Genomic DNA, 19,890 nt, shown 5'->3' with positions numbered 1-19,890 from the left:
ATAAGCTATAATGGGATGTGCTCATATTTATTTATGGTTTTGTGAGTAGAAAAAATCAAATTGCACAAAAAATGATATATTTAGATGAAAGCATTTATATACAATGTTGAGGGTTGTCTATGTAAGGATTATAAAATCCCCAAAAGGCAAAACTGATTTTTTCAAACCTATATACCTGTGTCAGGAAAGATTTTTCTTTCTTTTATGGCTGCTAGGCCATTTCATCAGAAGAGCAATGCCATCCCAAAAGTTAGCTGACTCCCATAGGCAAATATATTATGGCCTGTTATGGAATATGGGGATGGGGTGAAATGGGGAGAATAAATTGTCAAGTTTGAATGTAAATAGTGACTGGCTTTGCTCGTGTATAAAGTTGGAAGTTCACTCTAGTTTATCAGCGAGGTACAGAGAAAGGTTGACAGAACTGCATGTAAGGTCAGCCAATTTCATGGTCACCAAATAAACATGAAAAACTTTCTTCAGCACAGAATGGAAGAATGGGAACAGCCAAAGGGTGAAACAACTGCTGTCCTTCTTCTCCACTTCAGATTTCATCACCTTATTTGGTCAAGCAATATTATGAACACTTACCACCAACCTATAAATTTTTGAAACTGGACAACCTGCATTTAAGCACTATAGTAAGTTAACATACATTCAAAACTTGCAATTATTTATTTTGCTACATTTATATAACCAGACTGAAAATGGGTCAATTTTGAGGGAAGAGGATTGCACCAGTAGACTGAAAGCAGATGGCAGTGCTGTTGTACTTCCTCGTCTTTAGGAACAAGAATCACAGTGCTATAGAGGGTGTTAGGTAAAACCTAAATATTACAAAGAAAACATCTGTTTTGAGTACTTTATTTTGCTAAATTCAAATCATGTAATGTTAGTATATGCAGTATGCCTGAAGATTTTGTTTTACTGGATTGGAAAAATGGCAGGGAATAAACACCTCAGAGATCTAAAAGAGTTTGTCACTGGGAACTTTAAGAAGTCTAAAAATATTTTTTCCAAACTATTCACTACTCATCTAATCTCTGAAACATTTTATAAATAAACATTACTAAAAGTTAATAGCCTCTGGTTTTCATACTATCCTTTGACTTATTGCTGAAAGCATTTCACGCAGGAAGTTTTTCTCTTTGGTCCTCCTAACACAGTGGTTCTCAACCTTTCTAATGCCGCGACCCCATAATACAGTTCCCCATGTTGTGGTGACCCCCAACCACTTATACATCACCAGGTGCCAGGGGTGTGGCCAAAGAAAAGGGGAAAAAATGGCGGACAGCCTTGTTTGGTGACCCCCGTGAAATGGTCGTTCGACCCCAAATGGGGTCCCGACCCACAGGTTGAGAACCACTGTCCTAATAGAATGTCACCAAAATCAAACCATTTCCCACATGATGCGCAAACACAAAGTGGGGTGGAATGGGAGGAATGAGGTTTAGCTTTGAAGATATCATTGTAATTTTTTTTATAATCAACCCATATTTTGAAGTAATTTCACTACAATGAAATGACAGTTTTAAAGAACTGATTTCTTCTGAGTTTTCTTCAGAATAACATTCCATTTTTTTCCTTTAGTGGTTTACCAGATAAAAATATTTACATATCTCCATTGGTACATTGCCATCCCAAAAATCTAAAAACAAAAAGGGTTTAGTCTTCTTCAGGATGTTGAGCACAGAAATTCATCTGTCCAACAACTTCTTACGATAGGCTAGGTTTTATATTTCCATGATCCTAGCTCAACAAACTAATTGTTATACGGTGGCTTTTATTTATGAAGACCAAGCAAACTAATTTTAATGAATACTCAAATGCCTCTGGGCAGAACTGATATTCCTCAAGAGAGTATATGGACTTGTCCAGGGATAAGAAAACAAAAACCTTGGCAGAAAAAGAAAGTGTGTACATACTATATTCATACTTAGCCACAGCTCTATCAACCAAGCCTCTTACAGCTTAAAGCTGTACAAGTTTCAATTTCTCAAGATCATCGCTGCAACTTTCTGCTGTCAGAGGAACTAAAACTTGGAACTGACCCTTAAAACATTCAAGAATTGGATTCCTGGCAGCTCTCATAATGCCTAGCTCAGTCAGAAAAGGTCAGAATAATGGTTCTGCATAGTAACCACCTGCATGTCAGTTTCTGTGATAGATGGGATGCTCCTCTGGATTCCCAGCAGCCCCACAAATTCAGGAATACTTGTCAAACTTTCCTCAGAGATCCACATTCCTGCCCCCGCAAAATGCATGAAGGGGCAAGTCAAGGAAGAACCTTCTTGAATTACTAAAATCTGCTGGCCTCAACACACACACACACACACACACACACACACACACACACCAGAGAAAAATACATTTTGTTTTTAACCCAGTGGTTCTCAACCTGTGGGTCGGGACCCCATTTGGGGTCGAAAGACCATTTCATGGGGGTCGCCAAACAATGCAGTCCGCCATTTTTTCCCCTTTTCCTTAGCTGTGCTACTCCCTCTTATTGGTGGCCACACCCACTTGGGGGTCACCACAACACGGGGAACTGTATTATGGGGTCACGGCATTAGAAAGGTTGAGAATCACTGTTTTAACCCAAAACAAGCTGTTCTAAAACAGTGCAGCACTTTTAAGGAAAGTTTGAATGTTACCCAGTGTTTCAAGATCCTAAGAGTGAAGCGGGCACAAGAGATGCTGAATTTAAAAAAAAAAGTTACTATGACACTAAACCATCCAAAGACCCGGCCAGGGCCCTGAGGCAGAGTAGCAATCTTCAAAGAAGGTAAACACTCTCATAAAGCATGAAACTATGGAACTGTCTATTACATGGTTTAGGAATAGCCTCTAACTCTGCCAAAAAGAGATTATACAACTTTGCTTATGGATATTATGACACCCATGTATTGGCTCAGCACCAGAGGCAGCAGTAATTATGGAGGCATGTATGGGAAAGTGCTATTGCACTCTTGTCTTCCTGTGAGCTTCTTATGGACATCTGGTTGGCTACCATGGAAACAGAATGCTGGACTTGACAGCAGCGCTCTTCTCTTTCCTTGAAGGCATTTTGTGACAGAGAGATCATTTCTTTTTTTGCACTCTCCATATCCTTAGGTTTATGTGTTATTAATAAGAATCACATCAGGGATTATTTATTATTTTTACTTTCTTTTTCTTATTGGAAAATAATAAATCTAGCAGCATTGGGAAAACAAGGAGGGTTGGATGATGAGAAGATGAGGATGAAACTCCGTACTATCTGGGAGGAAAGACTTGTTTGTAAATTTCTCTGGGGCTATATTTATTTAAACATAAGCAAGGCAAGCACAGTTTTACCATGTCAATCCCTTTTTTTCCTAATAGGTTGAAACATGTTCAGTGAAGTCATATAGTCTCTCAAAGCTCTCTTTTCCTCAAACGTCATCAAACACTGATAAACCAAAAAAATCAAAAACTGTTCCCTATCATCCTTTCTAATTCTCTTAGGCTACTTTCTACCACCCCAGTTTCCTTTTGTATTTTGTCTGAACAGGGGGACAAAGATCCAGCAAAATCACTGATGGTGATAGTTCCTATTATTATTTTTACTAAGATTGACTTCAGAGTAAATACACTGACTACACTACCTTTAAGCTTTTGCAGCATACTGTACTAATTTTCCATTCAATTTTAAAATAAATAAAAAGGGCTTTAAAGACCCAGGTGTTTCATAGAGCTTGGAATTCATCAAGGGAGGTTCTGCATGCACACTGATGATAGTGATCTTCAGGGTGGGAGTCAAACAATACAAAAAATACTACCACCATCCCAAACTGATACCTTTTAGATGTACTGGACTAGTATAATTCTTAGCCAATATGCCAAAATGCTGGCAGGAAGCACAGCCTATGGTGAGGTTAGGTTTGCTAATCACTTTAATTTTTATTATGCTGATGATAAAGTGAATGTACTCATGCATGGCCCCAAAGATTTCAGAAGCATTTACTTCCATTTTAAAATTCACCATGACTTGCAATTGTATTTAAATCTGAGAAAGTGTAATTTAACTATGGATTTCTGATGCAGGTAAATTTGCCTTGTTAAATATATTACAGTTCACTATTGTATGGTTATGTTGAACAGTGATTGTACCATACTTGTACATTGCACACGGCTAGATAAGCACAGCTTCCAAATCACTTGTGAATAGCTTGCAATTGATGCTAATGAAGGCGGTAATATTTCTGATAAGCCAGGTTAACTTTCAACTAGATTTTTCATTTATACTGCAATCTGCAGCAAATAGAAATAGCATATGGTTTGCATTCACATAATGTACCTACAAATCACCGATCGATGGAAACTGCATCTTTCTTGAGTTACTTGTAGCAGGAGCCATTAACTGTGGGGGAACACTCAAACACAACATTTAAACATACTATTGTGAATGTGTTATGAAACCAGCGTCAACTTCAACCAAAGACTAGCCATCATTTAAACTTCTGATTTGTTGCTAAACTGCAGCTAATTAAGAACAGAAGCTTCCTACCTCACTGTGGTTTTGAATAAAGTTTCTCTGGGGGAATGAGGAACTAAAACAACCACCTCATAAAAAATAACCTCTAACAAGAGGTGGGGGGTAGATACAACCAGATTAAGTGGGTAAAATGCCTGGGAAAGGGATATATTTGGTTTTTGTTTAAAAGATACCCTTGTGAAATCAGGCCAGCCTTCTAAGAGGACATTGTAAGAAGAGAACTGTTGTGTCCTGAGCCTGCAAATGCAGGCTTGGGACGTTGCAATGGTCCCGGGCATTGCAGAAGCTGCCCGGGACCAGACTGAGCGGCGCTGGCTTTGCGCACATGTGCAAGGCGTGAAAAGCACCTGTTTTGTTGCCACTGTGTCCAGGGATCTGGTCATATAAAAAGAGGCCTGCGTGCCTTTGTTCGTTGTTGGTGTTTTGGCTGAAAACGAAATAAAGAATGGTTCCTTACAAGATGTGTCTTCATCATTCGCCATTATTAGAAGGACTTAACACTGGCGAAAAAGGTGGGATGGATTTACAAGCTGAAGACAAGAAGCTGTAAAGACTTACCCAGGAAGTCCTGAAAGGGGAAGACGGCATTAAAATCAGCGTTCCAGCGTTGCTGGAGGGTGAGTTCAGCTGAAAGACCTCTTCCCCCAATACAAGTTTCAGAGGAGCGAGTGGTGAAGGTTAGGAATTACAGGATGGCGAAGATTGGTCGTTTATCTGACTTTGATATCTCACACCCAGATAGATGGAATTCCTACATTGCAAGGGTTGAGAGTTACTTCAGAGCAAATCAGATTAGAAAAGATGGCTTGAAGACTGCAACTTTGTTGTGCGTCTGTGGACAGGAAGCATTTGAAATTGCAGAGAATCTGGTGGCCCCTGCATCTATAGAGTCAATAACCTATACTGACTTGAAGAAAATGCTAAAGGAACATTTCCAGCCCAAGTTGTCCGTTATTGCTTGGAGGCATGCATTTGAGCAGAGGGACCAGAGGGCAGGTGAATCCGCTAAGGATTTTATTGCAGCCTTGAGGCGAGCAGCCAGACCGTGTGAGTTCAAAGATCTGGAAGAGAGGCTGCGAGATCATTTTGTATGCAGTTTAAGGAACAGAGACTTACAGCAGAAGATTTTTGCAAAAGAAGATGTCTCTTTCCAAGACGCTCTTCGAGACGTGACGGCTGAGGAAGCAGCGAGCGGGGCTGTGAAGACCCTACGGCCCGCCAGGAGCCCTCCATAAACTGCTACCGTCCACCAAGAGGATATCCAAGAAGGGTCAGATGCGGATCCTGAAGAAGAGGTGAATAGACTTTACCAGCCAGCTGGAAGGAGGCAGAAGGACAAGGACAAAGCATCCCTTCAATGCTTCGGGTGTGGAGGACGCCACAAGCAAACTGAATGCAGGTTCTGTTCCGCCATTTGCAGAGCGTGTGGCAAGCAAGGCCACAATGCAGCCATCTGTTTGGGGCGCCAGAAGGTCCAACCTCATGAAGAATTGCATCTGAAAGGTACCAAGGTCCCCAGCCAAAATAGGGTGGGTTTCTGCGCATCACACAGGAGTATTTTCAGGACAGACACACATAAACCCCTAAAGAAGAAACTATCCCTTAAAGTAAGGTTGCAAGGGGTTCCTTTATCCATGGAGTTGGACACTGGGTCCGCTCTCTCCATTATTTCCCTAAACACATTTAGGAAAATTTGCAGCAGCAGTGGCCTTCGAGCTAAACTCAGACTATCCAATGTAAAACTCACAGACTTTCAGAATTCTAAGGTGTGTGTTAAGGGGGAGGCCACATTTAAGGTACAGTACAAGGATTTTGAAGGTCCCTTAGATGTGTTGGTTGTTGGGGGTGAACGCACGAATCTTATTGGACTCGATTGGTTCGAGGCTCTGGGAATCCAGGTTACTGGGCTGCACAATTTGCAAATGTGGAGCTTGGCAGAAGTCTGCAAGGAGTTTGCAGATGTGTTTAGTTCTGAGCTTGGATCCTACAAGGGGCCTCCAGTTTCATTACGGTTAGACCCAACCATAACGCCCATCAGGGTTTAGCCTAGGAGGGTACCTTTTGCCCTCAAGGGTAAGATTGATGCTGAACTAGACAAATTGCTCCAGTAGGGCATTTTAGAACCTGTAGATTCTAGTCCATGGGAAATCCCCATAGTAACGCCTCTAAAGGCTAATGGGGACATACGTATATGTGCAGACTACAAGTGCACACTAAACAAGGTGCTGCAGCAGCACGCTTATCCAGTACCTGTAGTAGGCCACATCCTGGCTTCCCTAAGGGGGGGGGGAGCATTTTTGCGAAGCTTGACCTGGCACAGGCCTATCAACAGTTGCCTATTGATGAGGCAGCTGCTGAGGCTCAAACCACTGTAAATCATAGAGGAGCTTTCAAAGTAAAGAGATTGCAATTTGGGGTGAATGTAGCCCCTGGCATATTCCAAAGTGTCATGGAGAACACACTTTGGGGTATTCCTGGAGTCTGCCCATATTTTGATGATGTTCTCATTGCTGGGGAATCGTCCCAAAACTTGGCAGAGAGATTAAGGGCTGTCTTGCTTCGTTTTAGAAGAGCAGGCCTTAAGTTAAAGAAGGACAAGTGTAAGATAGGAGTCCATTCTACTGACTTCTTGGGATTCAGGATAGATGCTCAAGGCATTCACCCTTCTAAATCTAAATTGGAAGCTATTCAGCAGGCCCCAAGGGTGAGCTACAAGCCTTCTTGGGACTATTAAACTTTTACCATGCATTTCTGACACATAAAGCTGCAATAGCAAAACCCTTACACAGGCTCTTAGACAAACAAGCCTGTTGGCAATGGACCAAAGTCCATGAAAAAAGTTTCAATGAGGTTAAAGCCTTGCTTACTTCTAATGCAGTGTTAGCTCACTTCAATGAGCAGCTACCTGTTTGCATTGCCTGCGATGCATCTCCATGGGAGCTGTACTTTGCATTGCCTGCGATGCATCTCCATGGGAGCTGTACTTAGCAACCTGAAGGCTGATGGGACACAGGTCCCTGTGGCCTATTATTCCAGGACCCTGTCTTCTGCAGAGCGAAATTACACTCAGATTGACAGGGAGGCTTTAGCAGTTGTGGCTGGCATTAAGAAATTTCATGATTTCTTATATGGCCGCCATTTCACAGTCTATACTGATCATAAGCCCTTGTTGGGGTTGTTTACCACGACCAAACAGACTCCACATATCCTGTCTCCTCGTACGCTGAGATGGTCCATTTTCCTGTCAGCATATGACTACATGTTAATTCATAAGCCTGGAAAGGAAATGGGTCATGCAGATGGCCTGAGTAGATTACCCCTGCCAAACTTGGAGCCTGATCCTCTCCAGCTGTTAATATTCTGTCCATTCAAGAACTGCCTGAGTTTCCCCTCAATGCTAGGGATGTAGCTGCAGAAACTGCCACTGATCACACGCTTACACGCGTGCTGACATGGGTGTTGTCAGGATGGCCTGACAAGTGCCTGATACTGAGTTCCAAAGCTTCTGGCACAAGAGGCATGAGTTATCCACTTTCAAGGGATGCCTGTTATGGGGTAGCAGGGTAGTAATCCCAGCCTCATTGAGGACTAGAATCTTAATCTCTCTACATGAGGGACACCTGGTATAGTCAGGATGAAAGTGCTTGTGCGCAGCCATTTGTGGTGGCCTGGCCTTGATAGAGCTACCGAGGCCCAGGTGCACAGGTGCCAATAGTCCCGGCCTGAAATGCCTCAGGCCCCAGTTCATAGGTGGGAAGAAACTCAAACCCCGTGGTCTAGGGTACATATAGATTATGCTGGGCCCTTTCAGGGGCAATTCTTCCTGGATGTTGTTGATAGCTATTCCAAGTGGCTAGAGGTTGTTCCTGTGTCCTCCATTACTACTGCCAAGACTATTCAGGTGTTGAGAGGAATTTTTGCATCTCATGGCCTTCCAGATGTTCTGGTTTCAGATAACAGTCCTCAATTTACTTCTTCTGAGTTCCGCCATGCAACTTCGGCTCCTTTCCACCCGTCCACCAACGGAATGGCAGAGCGGATGGTGCGCACCACCAAGGATGCCCTCAAGAAACTGACTTACGGTAACTGGCATCACAGGTTAGCAGACTTTCTTCTTGCACATCGCACCACCTTGCACAGCCACAGGGAAGAGCCCTGCTGAACTTCGCTGGGGTCGCCGGCTCATCACTAAGCTGGACAGACTGCACCCTGACTGGGTGGTGTCTCAGGTGTCACAACCGTGGGCACTGAGGAGACTTCAAGTGGGTGATCTGGTCTGGACTCGGAACTACGGGCCTGGTCATCTCTGGGTACCAGCTGTGGTCTGCAAGTTCTCTGGACCTTTGTCCTATGAAGTGACCTTGGAAGACGGCTGCGTTCTTTGACGGCACATAGATCAGCTGCGTGCAAGGCTGGACTCTCACCCTTCTGCTCCTGGCTCTGCTCTGGGGGGGGGGGGGAGGAAGGTTATAATTTGCATTCTGGGGATCAAAGTCATCAGCCTTCACTGGCCGCTGATGAGGCCATGGGTTCCCCATCACAAGGTTCCGCAAGTGCTCAGAACAGGAATTCATGGGGCAGGTGGTCATCCCACACACCCACACTTACTCCAGCCAGGGAGACACACCGGGGGTATCCACATTACTCATACACTACAGATAATGCTCCAGACAGGGAGACTGACTGGGGCTATCCAAACAACTCACATCCTACAAGAGAACTGGCAACACAGCATGGGAGCTGGCCAAATTCCGTAATTGCTCCCAGAAGGAAGTCTGTTGGAATGGGGGCTAACAGAGAGGAAACTCCTGAATCTGGTGCGTCTGGCATGGCCTTGGGGTCCAGTGGGTACGGGGGCCCTGTAGCTACCCCAGAATCTCCATCTGCTGGCCTTGGGTTTGAGGGACAGTGCTCCCAAGAAAGGTCCATTGTGGACCTGGGGAATACCACCCCTGCAAGGGATGCTGGCTTGGCTCAGAGGGTCCAGCCAGCCAGCAGATGGGCAGGACAACCGGGTATGTGGGGCAGCAAAGTCCTGACCTGCTGAACCTGGCAGGTGAGCAGGTAGGTCAGGCAACAGCACCAGGGTCATCTGAGGCATTTGGGCAGCAACGTCTTGGCTCACCCAGTCAGGTGGGCGAGCAGGGGAACCAAGCAAACTTTCCTGGTTCAAGAAGGTCACAAAGGGCCAAGTGCCCACCCAAATACCTTAAAGATTTTGTGAAGTTGCTGTCCAGTTCTAGGGGTAATACTCCTAAAGTCATTGACTAGAAATGTTATTTTGTTTTATTTAATGATTTCGGGTATATCTATTCATCAAAACAATGTAGAGGGAATTTTGGTTGAAGGCAACCTCAGGTACTCCCTTCCATGCTTTTGACTATGAGAACGTATGACACTCTTTCCAAAGAAAAATGTTGAAGGTGTCAGGATTTTTTCAATCTAGGGGGGAGGGGTGTTGTGTCCAGAGCCTGCAAATGCAGGCTCGGGACGTTGCAATGGTCCCGTGCATTGCAGAAGCTGCCCGGGACCAGACTGAGCGGCGTCGGCTTTGCGCACATGTTTTGTTGCCATTGTATCCGGGGATCTGGTCATATAAAAAGAGGCCTGTGTGCCTTTGTTCGTTGTTGGTGTTTTGGCTGAAAACGAAATAAAGAGTGGTTCCTTACAAGATGTGTCTTCATCATTCACCATTATTGGAAGGACTTAACAAGAGCCATATAAGTTTTATGATGGCAAAAAGTCAGAAGGATTCTGGTAGCGCTTTTTCTGAATTACAGAATAAGATTAATTAAAAGGCCTAAGGTTTTGTGAGCTTAGCTCACTTAGGTTGAGGAATGACAAAATATGTTGGTTGGAAAACATGCTATCAGATTTTTCTGAGTTTCTGCTATCTAAGAAGAGCATCCCATAACCATGACACTAGAAATAATATAATATAATATAATATAATATAATATAATATAATATAATATAATATAATATAATATAATATAATATAATAATAAAGTCGGAAGGGACTTTGGAGGTCATTGAGTCCAACCCCCTGCTTAGGCAGGAAACCTTACACCATTTCTGAGCTTGGATGCTCAGAAACCTGGACCTCATTTACATACCAGGATCCAAGTCCCCAAATGTATAGAAGAGAGATTCACTACGAAATTGCTAGGGGATGCAAAGAATGTTCTCCATTAAAAAAAACATTCCCATCAAGGGATAGTACACACAACATGTCTTACAAATGCTGAAATATTAGGGCGATTGAGCTATGCCTACTGCTGCTTTCTTAGATAATGGGGACTAAGCAAAGAGTTCATAGTTCATTTCTATTAGTTAAAGATTAATCAGAATAGAGGTCATCTAGTCCAACCCCCTGCTCAGGCAGGAAACCCTATACCATTTCAGACAAATGGATGTCCCAGTCTCTTCTTAAAAACTTCCAGTGTTGGAGCATTCACCAGTTTCTGGAGGCAGGTTGTTCCACTGGTTAATTGTTCTAACTGTCAGGAAGTTTCTCCTTAGTTCTAGGTTGCTTCTCTATCGTGAGTTGATTTTCATTTACTGGAATCATTTAAATAACTTGTAGTGCTGGTAATAGTTTACTGTTATCTGAAGTGCAGTTGCTTGCAGTCTATCTATCTGGTTGTAGAAACAATCAAAAACCAACATAAAGGGAAGAATAACAACTGGAACAATGACATTAATCCTATTATGAATTGTGTGAAGCAAACATTGCTAGCAACATATTCAGTGACATACACTAAACCCATGGTTTTGGAAGCTAATCCTGCAAGGCATCAACAGAGGAAGCATTAGAGAGATGTTGAGAAAAAGACAGAAATCTATCATCCATCCATCCATCGTTTGTGTGTGTGTGTGTGTGTGTGTGTGTGTGTAGGGTTGTAAACAAACACACACACATGCATGCATACATACACTCATATACATGGATGTTTGTTTTTAAAACGCATACTTAAGTGGCTTATCATGTGCTATGAGCTCTCTTTCATTATCATGCAAAAATGGAATGATATTTTAAAACATAATTTTACTGAAAATTTTAAAAACAAGAGAAAAATTAATACAAAATAAAATAGAGTAGTAAGAAAGAAAGAAAAAGGAGGAAATAAAAGAGAAACCTAAAGGGAAAAAAAGAAAAAAAAAGTAAATTTGTTTTTAAAAAAGCTATAAAAAGTGGTTTCAGAACTTTTTATAGCAGTTAATTGTAAATTGACAATTCTCTAAAGTTACATTGTGACTTCTGTCTATAATCTATCCTAACTAATCCTCAAAAATGTGGTTCATAAATTCATTTTTTTTCTTTTATCCTAAAAGTCCATAAGGAGTTTCAAGTCAGCAATAAATAAAATGTCTTTTCTCTATCCGAACAGGTCAACTTGACCACCTAGCAAGTCTCATCATTTTTACCAACCATACCTCCATTGGGTATTGCCAGATCTTTCCATCATTGTGCATACAATAATCTTGCTGTGGTTATCATATATAAAAACTGAATTTCATGACTTTTCCAAAAGAGTAGAATAATAATGGTCTAAGGAGGAGAGCCCTGGAGATGGAATAGTAGAGGAACTGGGAGGAAGGTATGTTTTGGGGAAAGCAAGACAGCTTCAAAAGAGAAATGGTTAGCAATGTTTTCCCTTGTGAGTTTTAATTTGTTAATGATTTTATCAGTTCCCAAACAACAACATTTTAATTCTATATACAGCTAAACAGATACAAATAATGTCTTTTTGTGATGCATAAAGAAAATTGAAAGCACTGGCTTGGTGGTTATTCTTGCTGTTAGTCTAGAAACTCTTTGTGAATTCTATAAAAAAAACATTCGCTATAATCAAGAAGTTAGAGGCAGAGTATGAACATACTATACAATTCAAGGATATTGTATGGTAACTCACTCTCTCCTTAGATACTATTATCTTAAATATATAAGTTAAAATAACTTTCTGGTTTTAAATTTGAGTTAAGTGAAAAAGATGGAGGAAAGGAGGTTCAACCTGTGGAATTTAAGAAAAAATATTTTTATACTGGACAAGATAGTTCCCCTTCTACTCATATTCCAGAAAATCTGCATTTGGCTGTCAACCAAAACAGAACAGTCAGTAGAAAATTTAGTATTTTTATTATTGGCAATACCATGTTTTTGGCTAAGAGACCCAGGAAATAGAACGCCACCAGAGTTGGCAAGGGTAAAAATTTTGACCATTTTTTTCCTGTTTCCAGAGGGGCTGAGTTACGTTTATTTTTTTCTTAAAAGTATCAGAGGCTTAATCATCTATTTCCTTTAGTTTTCTGCTGAAAATCAGAAAGTGCAAATAATGCAATCTTTGGGAATACCAGTTTCCTATGTTATACAATTTCCACCTGTGGATGAAGGTGGGACGTGACTGAATTTGCTCCTATTCTTCCACAAATACTGCTTGACATGAAAGTTTTTGATATATAGAATTCTTTCCCTCCCATAACAGAACAATCAATTCATGTAACCACTGCTTTCCAGACTGAAATGTCACACAAGTTTAGTCAAGCTTGGTAGTAAATAGCACTCTAATTAGGGACTAGGATATTCAGTGAGGGTTAAGCAGGCCTTAAGAGAGAATCTTAACCTCTTTAAAAGAATTATCACCTCTGCATTAAGAAATTATCCTATATTGCTAATAGGTAAAAGGCAAGTTGACATTTGATAGATGGACCTTCCCTCAGCATGGAGTTATAGGAGTAGATAGAAATGGGGTCAATAAAGCAACGGGGGAGTGGAAGAAGAGTAGCTATTACTGCCAGCAAGTGAATCATGGCTTTATTTGCTGACACTAGCTTCACCCAAGGGAGATGAGAAAGTATTTCATGTCAAATGACTCACGGCAGGTCTTTACTCCATAGAAGCAGACACCTTTGACTTGCCTCCCCCCCTTTTCTATCCCATTTCTCGAAATCAGCCAGGCTCACAAAGAGGAATCTTTCTAAATAATATTAATTCTGTATAAAAGTCAATATCAGGTACTATTCATTATTATTGCTGTTGTAAAAGAATCTTAAACTTCCCTCTTACCTGAAAGTCCAGCATTTCAGATTATTTTGTTTATTTTTATTTAGATACTTTTGCAATTTGATTTAATTGCATTGCAATTATTCAGCTTGTATTTTAAATGCATGGTTTTAAAAATCATTTATAAAATGTAAAAAGATCAATCTATCTTGAGACAAGAGGGTTTTTTTTAACAGAACAAAACAATGTGAGGATAAGGAGATGTGGGGAAAAATGCATGCGCAGCAAACTGCTGTGCTTTCCCCCCCACCATAAACCTCATAACCTTTTGATACCCTTTGTCCCAGTGAAGCAGCCAGAATGTCATACCCTTTTGACTTAATGCCTCACCTACTAAACAGATAATATGCTTAAGTTCCTTCCTATCTCTTCCTGTCTTTTTCAGTTCTTTCTCCTTTTGATCTACCTGCATTTGTTCTTACCTGGTCTTTGACCATGTAATGTGTTACTAGAAAATAGTTGCTTACGTGAAGACATTTTCCAATGAAGAAACCTTTGTCAGCATCTAATGGTTAAGTTGGTGTATGTAACAAGTATATAAGAAGCAATAAACTCAAGAGTTTGTCAAGCTGTGTCCTGCAGCTTCACACCTCTGCTCAAGACATGCCTGTGTCTTTTTCTCTCCTTACAAGGAGAGGCGCCCATGTTCAGCAAGAAACTAAAACCAATGGAAAGGGAAGTTTGAACAAAATGAGGAACTTCGCACTCTCAGATGTTGCTTGGCTCACTAGGCTACCTTATGTGGTATTTCAGATGCTCCACTCATTCTATTCATTTACTGGAGAATATTTCTGAGCTTCTAACAGCTTCTCTCATTCCTCCCCCCCCCACCTCTCTCTTGAAAAGGACATTGGATAGGCGAAAGCATTTACTGAATCACTTACTTATATGTAAACTTCAAGAGCTGGCTGCCTAAACATTTGGCTTCCTTCCCTTTGGAAAAATGTGAGGCATAAAAAAGCCAGCCTCAGGAATTTGGCAAATTAAGAGACTGAAGGCTTTGCTTCTGTTTAAGGTTATAGTGGGCTTAATGCTAAGTAGAGGAGGACAAAAAAAGAAAAACTGGAATAGGTGAGAACTGGGCACTCACATTCTTGGCAATAGAGGCTGCTTGGCTAGGATTCAGCAGTGTAAATTGTCCACAGAGAACTCTTATATTGCAATAGTCTCAGCAGACAGCTTGAATCAGCAAAATGCACTCAATAATTTCCTCATTACTCACAGGAAAGTTTCTGGGGCTTCCCATACAATTCATCTGAGCAGCATCCAAGTCTCCCATTTGGTACACAAGATAGCTAATCTTGAGAGCTCTATCCAGACAGCAATGTCCCCATGGCTGATTTAGTGCTTATTCACAGCTTTGGAGATGAAGTACATGTCAGGGAAGAGGCACAGCTGTGAGAAGCAGTAAATGGCTGCCCCACCAACCAAACTTCACAAACCATAAACCCCAGTGCAGCAGAGTACGCTGGACTGTACTGCAAGTATTGAAGTATGCTTGAAATATTGCTGGACTATAACCTCCATAATAATATCTTATTTAAAGATACCAAATTTAGAAAAATCCTTCATTCCCTGTCCTAGCTGCTTTTTTTAGGCCATATAGTATGTAAAAACCTACAGCAGTAGCAATCGCTTTCTACTAAAAATACAAAAGATAATACAAATAAGTTGCATCTCCAGATAGAATACACACACTCTAAATTATTGGTATGTTTTTTTTCATAAACCAAAACCACTGAAAACTTGGAATTGGATGGCTTTTCGAACAACAACAGAATAATGGCTGAACATATTATCTTTTATCTCTATTTCTAAAACACCTTGAGGGTTGCCTTAGAAAAATCAAATAAAAATAAAAAATAAAAAGCAAGGTATCTAGGGATTCTAGTTTTTCCAAAGGACAAGGGTCAGTTGCTTTTCAACTTAAGGTCAAGGATTCCATTCTGAAGGAATAACCTGCGGGAAACTATATTGTATGCCAATGGTGGATGAAAACATACAGTAGTTGAGCAGAGAGCAAAAATAAGTGGGGACATAATTTTTTCCCTTTTCCTGCCCTCTTCTTTCTCCTGTCTTTTTGACCCTCTTCTTCTTTTATTTTCTTCCACAGAGCAGATTGTTACAGAAAAGGCTTGCCTGAAGTCTGAATCTCTTTCAAAGGACTTTTGAAATTGTCAAAGAGCTATATGAAATTAAAACAAGAGCTGTTATTGCAATGTGATTACAAGTTGCCCACAACTGAACTGACTTGAGGCCCATTTAGTACTTTAACTAATTTTAGTTCATCCCAGATGCTAAGAAGTCTGAAGAGCTGCATGAATAAGACTACAGGCAATGTAAAATGTTTTGCCATGATCACAAATATATATAGGAGACGAACTAATTATCTATAAGGACAGAAATAAGATAGAGGAACTTTGGCTCCTCGCTGTCATTATTCAAATATTGAAAACAAATTTCTGCAGTGAATCAACTTTTAATCCATTTGGAAACTTGGTTTTTATTGTTCTTTTAAGAGGGGGAAAAAACTTTGGGGAGGGGGGGTATCTGTTTCAACTATAAATCCGTTTTCTCTAAAATCAGTATCTTCTCATTCAAGAAATAGCACATTTACAGATAAACATACATTGCTAACATGCTAAACCTATTCTTTTATATAAATTGCTTAATTACTACATTAATAAAGGCATTATTGTTAATTGCAGTATTAAACTACTTATTTACTATTTGTTTACAGCTTTTTAACAAATACCACTCCTGTTAGTATACCATAAAAACTAAAAGGCATAAATAATAAAAACGTTAAGTTATTACATTACTATTTAAAAGGCCAAATTGAAACTATGTATCTTAATTCCTTTGGATGGAGGAGATCATCAGCACCAAAAATGAGAGCAAATCCTTCCTAGAAAGGAAACACAGTCCGCTGTCTGGGAAGGATGCAGGAAGATGTCCTTTCTCTGTGTTAACTGTATGATTTTGTTGAGTAGAGGGGATGTTCTCAGAAATACTTGGGTTTGTTCATCATAAAATAGCCATAAAACCATTTGAAAGGCTTAAATCAGGGGTCTTCAAACTTGGCCCTTTTATGACTTATGGCACGCTAGCTGAGGAATTCTGGAGTTGAAATCCACAAGTCATAAAAGGGCCAAGTTTGAAGACCCCTGGCTTAAATAGATGAATAACATGTACCGAGCCTGGAAGACAACTAAACAATCCAGATCTTTTTTTATATTTTGGAGTGATATGAACTCAATTTCGTGTACCTGTTGTGGTCATGTTTTACACCAATTTGAGAACCAATACAGCTCAGCATCCACATTCTTCAGACAACTGATCCATAAGACTGCTTGCAATCTGAGGTCAGCCCAGAATTAGTTCTCTTGAATTACTATGAAAGAGATCATCAGCACAGTGGCAGCTCTGATAATTTTTCATGAGATAGAAGAAAGGATGCTAAGTTACCAGGAACGCCTGATCATTATTCAACCCCTACTTGGCAATGAGAATTTCATCTAGCAGTTTTCCAATCTGTTCTCCACTCCCAGGCGATTACTGCCTGACCACTTGCATTAGCCAAAAGTGCCATGTGGGTCTAAAGGTGAAATCTCTGAAAGCAGAATGGAGAAGAAAATAAGTCAGGCTTGATGAGACAACCAGGCTGGATCATAGCCCAACCAGTGGTGTACCCCCAGATGTATACGATCACTTGGCACAGGAAACACATGCTTCAATGATCCAGATTTGGCATTTCCACCAGGACAGCCCTCCTTCTCTAATTACACCTTAGGATTGTCTTTCCCTTGCCACTTCCTGTTCCCAATTGCAGCTGTGAAATATGCTAATCTGCTGCTTACACTACAAAACCAGAGAGCTAATAATAACCTGCAAGTTTTCAAAGTGCACACAGAGAAAAGGGCAGAAGTTGGTGTCTCACCGTTTCTAATGCAGCTGCCATTCTACACTGCCATGTCCCTTATATGACTGGATCTGGCCATTTTCTTTATAGTATTAATGCCTTCTCTCCAAAGAACACTTCATCATTCTAATTGAAGGACAAATTATCATTCATTCAATCCTTCATTTTATTTCCCCCCCCCAAAAAAAACATAGGTCAACTGCAATTAGATGTTTTTTTCTTTGAACCAAGTAATGTTAAAAAAATTCTGAACGAGTTAATAATCCATAAAAATAGAGGCAGCTCATACTTTCCCATCCAATAAGTTCTAATTTGGTGAGAAATTCTGAATAATACAAAATCTTATTTCAAACATTTTGTACAATTGTACAATTTCCACTATGCTTTATTCTTAATTACACCTATAATCCATGGATTCTGTGTGGCTATTTATATTTTTTACAAACATGAAAACTTATTTTGTTGGACTTCAGTTCCATGCAAATTATATACATTGATACAAATGACATAAATGATCTAATCTGCATCATATGTCATCACGTATGTGCTATGTACATTCTGGCAATAGTCTTTCCTAAGTAGGACACTCCATCCCCCAATTAGTCCATTAAAATGAGATTTCACAAACTTGTTAAAAGTGCTTCTTCTCATTTATAAGGCTAAAAAGAAAACTAAAACCCTTGACATTGCACTTTGACAAACAAGATTTCAAATCTGGAAAGAGGAAAGGAGAGATAAGGTCTTATACCCCTTCTAGTTTATGTGTAATTTATTTTTATTTAGCTCTGTGTACCTTAGGTCACTGAGGGGAGACATCTCTCTACCCTGTCACTGTTAAAATGTTATGCAGAGAATTCATAATTAAACGGCTATAGAACTGACAGTACCTTCATGCTATGTCTTACTGCTTGTGGACTACAACTAGTTTTAAAGCTGCACAGCCAGACACCGTTATCAAAAGCAGCCATTATTTTTCACAACTTGCTATACAATTTAATTACATTACATACACACACACACACGTGTGTATATGTGCCTCATATGTGTATGTGTGTGTGTGTGTGTGTGTACACACACATACATATACAACAATATAAATATTCAGAAAATTCCTATAAGAAGTTATAATTTCTATGTCCAAATTATTTTGCTTCCATTTTTGAAGCATGCTTACTCTTCCAGAAAATGAATTTCTATTCAAATCAATAATTTCAGTATGATTTCTATACTACCCATGGAAGTCAATTTCACATTGGGGATCCTTAGAAGATAAAAATTAGCATAACTAAAGTACCCATACCCATCTGTACCATAATATATTTAAGAGGCAAAAACATTTATTACATTTTTATGTCTCAGAAATGCACATAGATGGGTTTCTTTGAATGAAGACTTAGACACAATAAAGTTCTTACTTACAAATTTCCTGTTCTGCTTCTAAAGTAGAACAGGACAGCCGGGAATTTTTATATAGAAGCACCTACAGTTTGCCTTGGAGGGCTATATATCCTGTAATTCAGTGTTTTAATATGTGGTGAAGGAAATACATATTCTTCTTCAAACTATGCTGGATTAGATAGCAACCAAAAAATTAACCACTACTCTACCCAGCTTTTTTATTTATTCAACCTATTTTCTCTATTCTTTTCTTTCCATAAATACTGTAAGTAATTTAAAGCAGTAAAGACACCATATTAAAACCCAGAATCAAAAGATGAATCACACTTTTTAAAAAAGTTTCCTAACACCATCAAATTTTTTTATAGTTTTGGAATTTTTGCACGCTAGCTTTAGTGATTGGCTAACAACAACAACAACAACCAAAGAGAGGAATCTTAATATAAAGTACAGAAGTTCTGGAATTTCCTGTTCATTTTTGGAAAAATAGAAATCCTCCCCCCCCCCCCAAAGCTATTCTGGCCTATGGTTGCTCCCTGGTCATTCAAAATTTCTTCATTGTGAGCTACAGGTAGTCCTTGTTTAGCAGCCATTTGAAGGCAATGAAAAAGTAATTTTATCACAAATTCTTGCATGGGGCAGGTGGGGGGAAGAGGGAAGAGATGCAATCAAGTCTTTAGAATCCGTAGAAATACTTGTTTTACCACCAAGGTTGATGACCAGGAGTTAGGGAACAGTATTACTTGTGAATATATACAGATGGCCCCTCTCTCTTTAGTCACTTGCAGAGTCCTGGATGCAGGGTTAGGAAAGGACAGCAAGGATAACACCCAGTGTCCCAACCCATCCAAGAATATACGATATCTTTAACAAACACTCAAATGGGAACGTGTTTAGCTACTTCTGCTTTCTCCCTTCTTATCTACAGTGTGCCAGACTTACTGGGTGCAATCTTTATCTTATGTATATCAGCTTTGCTGGATGGGTTGC

At 40.1% G+C, this 19,890-nt stretch overlaps 1 protein-coding gene across 7 annotated transcripts in view; it reads right to left on the bottom strand.

Annotated features, from left to right (window-relative positions):
* The window catches only part of ATP2B4 (ATPase plasma membrane Ca2+ transporting 4), a 172,380-nt gene that overhangs the window by 59,734 nt on the left and 92,756 nt on the right, over positions 1-19,890 (bottom strand). The window lies entirely within an intron of this gene.

Source organism: Crotalus tigris, unplaced genomic scaffold (assembly GCF_016545835.1).
Source record: "Crotalus tigris isolate CLP2741 ecotype Arizona unplaced genomic scaffold, ASM1654583v1 scf7180000017550.10884619, whole genome shotgun sequence".
NCBI lineage: Eukaryota > Metazoa > Chordata > Lepidosauria > Squamata > Viperidae > Crotalus > Crotalus tigris.
The sequence above is the reverse complement of the archived record's forward strand: the minus strand, read 5'-3'. Positions and strand labels throughout refer to the sequence as shown.